Below are 5,508 nucleotides of genomic sequence, written 5' to 3'. Positions count from 1 at the left end.
TTTACTGAAGAGTTTAATGAAGGGACAATGTACAGAAGGCAGAGTTAAAGAACCAACAAGGAGTAGTGAAGTCCCCCAGGTGCCAGCAACAGTGGAAAGTTGCTACCATCCCAGGCCTGAAAAGGGGTCCCAGACACACATGGAGGTCACAGGAGATGTGGCCCTTGTCAGAGCCACAAATGAAGTGAGGAGTTTATGTATCCCCCACCCTCTTCCCACCTGCCAGGTTCCTGTTGGTACCTCTCATTGTCTGATCCCAACTGGGAGCCAGAGAGCAGAGGTGCCCATGTGATGTCATCTCTCAAGGTCCTGGAGTTCAGAGCAGGGCAAAAGATTGAGAATGGGTCTAAGTGGGGACAAGCAGAATAATGATAATTTATGAGTGTCCTTGTTTACCTTCATCTCTGTGGAACCCTTTGTGCTTGGCTGTTCTCATCATGAATGTTTCCATAAGAAAGCCCTCAAGTATATTCATAAGCCACAGTGGACAGAATGGCCCCCATGACTGCTGGTTTCCTGGGAGCCGTCTCTCTGTCCACCTGATGCCAGAGGAGTCTGTTTCATTCACCCAAATATCCAAAGCAACCTATGGAGCATGTATGGTGGTGGACACTACTAAGCACTAAATTAATTCAGCAGTAAGGCCATTTAGAATTAGAGTATAAAATTGTGTGCAGCCCAGAGGAGTGACAGTGCTGAACTGGGAGTCCATCCGAGCAGCCCTGGGGCCAGTGCAGAAAACATGACCCGGCCCTATAAACAAGGCTGCACCTAGGCAGATTGAGGGCAGTGCCACATGTCCCTTTTGCCTCTCTCTAAATGACTCTTTGAAGATAGAGCTGATTTAAGGTGGCCTAGCTTCTAGCTACTCAAAGTGTGGCCCACAGATCAGCAGCATCAGCCGTGCAAGCTTGTTAGAAAGGTAGGATCTCAGACCCCCTCGGACATGCAACACAGAATCTGCATTTAAACAAGATCCCCAATTGATTAGTATGCACAATAAAATTTGAGAAGCACTGCCCTCAGTTATATTTGACTGTGTCCTCAGTTGTAACCTAATTGAAGAAATTCCTTCACAACCCTCTGGTGCCACTGGCCCCTGGCTCCTGGCTGTTAAGTGTAGTGAAACCCTGCCTTTTATCCACTTTACTCTGGCCACCAGTTGGCTGGAGAACATACGTAGTGGAAAAGACTAGAACGTTACCTACCACCGAGGATCACTGATTTAACTTGTAATTAATCAGAAGTCAAGATGGAGGTCATGGTCTGGTAAGCAATCGGCCCCCGGTCAGGACTTTATCTGAGCCTTCCCAGGCCCGAATCTAGAGCCTGGGCCATGACAGGAGAGGTGTCCCGCTTTCCCCAGCCTTTTTGCTTAGAATACAGAGCTCTTCCTTTAGGACACATGACCCCGATGGCTCACTTTAGAATGCCATTCTCTTCATCTTTTGGGGCTCTGACTTCTGGCCTTTTTGATACACTTCACCAGAATAGACTAAAGAGGTCTCTGTGTTGAATGTGATAGTCACTTGAGCCAGCTTTATGTCTACAGGGGTGTTTCTTAGAAGCCAGGGGGACGTCCACCCAGGCTCGGGTACAGATAGAACCAAGGACTCATAACACCTTCAGGGGCCTCCAACTCCCCCCCACTCTACTGCCCTCTGATAACTGCTTCCTTTTTGCCCTCTCCCTGGACAACAGCCCCCTCTGCTTTCCCTTCCCAGGTCATGTGGTACAGTGTACCACTTGCCACTCCTGTCAAGAACCAGCTGCTACTGGGGGCAGGGTGGGTGGTTCTAAAGATCAGAAGCACTCTGGTTCTGATTCTGGCAGGTAGAGTGTTAGGATGCAAGGAAGGGAAGAGGGGAGCACGGTGGAGATCCTGGCAATGGACTCTATAGGAGATACAGAGCTGGGAGGAAGACCTAGCTCACCAAAACCCACATGGTTCCCAAGATACCAGAAGAGGAAGCAAACTAATTTTCTGATCACCTATTAGCTGCCAGGCACCATGCTCCCCATTTTACATTACCTCCTTTCATCTTCACACATAAAAAATCCCTATGAGACCACTATTAACTCCATTTTAGAGATGAGAAAACTGAGACCCAAAAGAGTTACATTACCTGCCCAAGATTACAGCGCCTATGGATTTTCCATCCTACCACACTGTCCCTGGCACCTAGGTCAGGGCCACAGTCAGTATCACTGACTGATCAAACGGCCTACTGTGGTTCTGGCTAGCCTGCTATCATCACAGGACTGTGGAAATGTCCCTGACTCCAGAAAAACAGGATTCTCAAACATGGTCCATTGGGCCTGTTCATTCAGACTCCGCACAGACCAAGTTAAATATGGCCACTGTCAGTGGCGGATAAGCAGTACTCCTGGATGGGAGAAGTAGGGCCAGGTCGGAGGCCAGGCAACCCGCTCCCAAGAGACAGGTCAGCAGGTGGTGAGTCAGGGGGCTATAAAGGGCCTGTGGCCCCAGCTAGCACTGCCCCAAGTACTCAGCTGATGAAACCCCCTGTAAGCCCCTCTGTGAGCCCCTGCCTGGCTCAGGGAGGAACACATTGGCCCTCAGGGAGGCCACTCCAGTTGGCAGGCCCCAGGACCAGCATTGTGCACGGTCTGTTCCGGCCTCATGGCCGGGCCTGGGGCCTGGGCTCATGGGCTATATTGAGGGCTGAGTCACCAGCCTGCCCCTGGGTCAGGCTGCTGTGACTGGCTGGCTGGGGCCTGACTCAGGCCCCGATTTATCCTGGAGAGCAACAGGCTCCGGTTTCAGGGGGGTAAGAAGGGTTCCGGGAACCATCCTTGGCAATAGGCACCTTGCTCTGCTGAGACCATTCACTCACTCCTCTGGGGTCTCCCAAGGAGAGGGAATGAGAAGTGGGAGAGAGACTTCTTTCTCCACTTGTCGGCTTTCCTCTGAACACACCAACCCTAACAGAGGCCCTCAACTGACTGAGGGACCTCAGGTAACACCCACAAAACAGGACTATGAGCCACTAGGACTTGTAAAGGGGCTGTTGTCTCCAAGAAAACCCACTTTACCCCTTCTCTCCTCCCCAGCAGCTTAGAGAGAGGAATCCATCCTTCCTCAGATCTGTTCCTCAGTTACTTCTAGACTTCAGAGACAACATCTCTGAACCCTTGGCTGGCACCTCAGGTGGGATGTCAGAAGTTTGCCTTTTTACACACACACACACACACACACACACACACACACACGAGTCCCTTGTAAAACCCAGCTATGTGTCATGTGTCCCCAGGGGCTGGGCATCTCTCCACAGGAGAGCTTAGCCTCTGAAGTAGACAGCACTGATGCTTGGTAGTTGGTTTTGGCCATGGGACAAAGGTGGTATGGGGGAATGACAGTTCTGGAGATGGGGGGGGCAATAGCAGAGCAGAATTCCTGAGCACCTCGTCACAGGCAGCCGACAGAACATGAGCCGCAGAGCCCAAGCTATTTATACCTCGCCTGTCACTATCAGGGCCCCCAGAGCTCCCCCCTTCCCAAGCCACACACAGCAGGCCCCTTTTCTGTTTCTGGCCCCTTCTCTACTCCTCCCCCTCCCTACCTAATAAGAAGGGAAAGAAATCATTTGTGGACCCCTTTCACCACTGCCCCCCAAAACCCCTGTACTTCTTTCTGAGCTCCATAATGGGGATTGCCCTCATTCTGTCCTTCAAAGGGAAGACAGCCTTCAATGATGCCCATATCCCCTTCCTTTCTGCCAATTCTGGGAGAAGACGAATAAAGGAGACTGATTCACCTATAAGATCCCAGAACCTTCCCAAATTTCAGTCATCGCACAGCTTGAGTTGGAGGCTGTCTGGCCCAAACTTACCTGGTCTTGGAATGAGAAAGCTGAGGAAGTCTGGCCTATAGTGGGTCCCAGGGGTTGTGGAATACATGTATGTTACAGAATTATGGAATAGCTATTCTTTTTAAAGTTTTTATTTGTTGATTGACTTTGAGAGAGAGGGAGAGAGAGAGAGAAAAGTGATCTTTGTTGTTCCACTTATTCATGCACCCACTGGTTGATCCTTGTATGTGCCCTGACCAGGATTGAACCACAACCTTGGGAGCTGAACTGCAACCTTGGTGTATGGGAATGCTCCCTAACCAACTGAGCTACCTGCCAGGGCCATATATTCTCTTTATATAAGTATACACTATAGCTCTGTCACCCCAGGCCAGCTTCTCTGTCTCAGTGCCTCAATTTCCTTGCTGTCACCATCGCCTAGCCTCGAGCTGCCCTTCACTTATTCTGAGCACAGTCCTGTCTAGGCTTCCTGGCTGGCTCCCTGGGGCTCTCCCTGCCCACCAGCCTCTGTCACGTTTCTCCTTGGCTGCTCTGGGCAGGCTTTCCCTGTTTCTGTCTGGCTAACCTGCCCTTTCACTGGAAGGATCTGCCCTGTGGCCCAAATGGGCACACTGCCCAGGGGGCTCCCTGGTACTACAGGGCAGAGTCTCTCCCTTCCCTCTCATCACCTTGGTTGAGTCACACTTGGGGGGGGGGCGGTGGAGAAGCACAGTGTGACTCACTGGGTTTTCTTCTCCTGAGCTCAACTTCTTTCTGAGAGGATGAGGCCAATGGGACCGGTGACAGAGACACTGAGTCAGGGGCAGCCTCAGGCTTTCTCCTGGGACCTAGGATTTGGGCTTCAAACTAGGCTTTTTTACCTGTAAAGTGGAGCACACCCCCCTCCAAGCCTTCTCCCTGATTGCCCGGGGCAGTGTCCCTACTTCCTCGCAGTCCATCTCTACACAGCACACACATTTCCCTTCCCTGTCCCTGCCCGCAGGTGGACAATACCCTGGGCTAGGAGCCAGGGCTCCCAGGCCCTGTCAACGGCCCTGCCACTAACTCATCCAGAAAATTCTGTCAACACCAGATTAGTGTGTTTTGCCCTAACCGCTGGCCTCAGTTTCCCCATTTATCCTGTCAGTCCCGCGGGGCGTGGAGGGGGCATATCTCATCCCTGATTGGCAATGCTTAGTTTTGGGGTGTTGGGTGCCCTCCCCCCTACCACTCTCTACCTCTCCAGCGCAGCGCCCCTGGGACCAGCCCCCCCGAACCCCCATCCCGCCCGGGCAGGGGGCGGGAGGCCCCCTCGCGCTGCTCAGGGCGCGTGGGGGAGGGGAGGGGAGAGGCGGGGCCGTCGGGCTCCGTGCAGCCCCCACCCGCGGGCCGGGCGGCATTCCTGGGAGGCCGGCGCTCTGACGTGGACCCGGGGGCCGCGAGCGCGGCGGGGGGAGCGCGGCCCGGGGGCTTCTTAAACCCCCCGCCCCGGCCCGGCCGGCACTTCCCGAGCAGCACCGCTCCGCCCCTGGAGGGAGAGAGCCCGAGAGCGAGCGCGGCCAGCAGCAGAGTCCCGCCGAGCCCCGCCAGCCAGGGGCGCGAGAGAAGTTCACAGCCGCGCAGCCCGACCCGCGAGCCCCGCGGCCGCCCCGACAGCACCCCGACAGCGCCCCCAGCCCCAGCCCGGCCCGTGCCC

This window comes from Miniopterus natalensis, chromosome 10 (genome assembly GCF_054644295.1).
Source record: "Miniopterus natalensis isolate mMinNat1 chromosome 10, mMinNat1.hap1, whole genome shotgun sequence".
Taxonomy (NCBI): Eukaryota; Metazoa; Chordata; class Mammalia; order Chiroptera; family Miniopteridae; genus Miniopterus; species Miniopterus natalensis.
The sequence above is the reverse complement of the archived record's forward strand: the minus strand, read 5'-3'. Positions refer to the sequence as shown.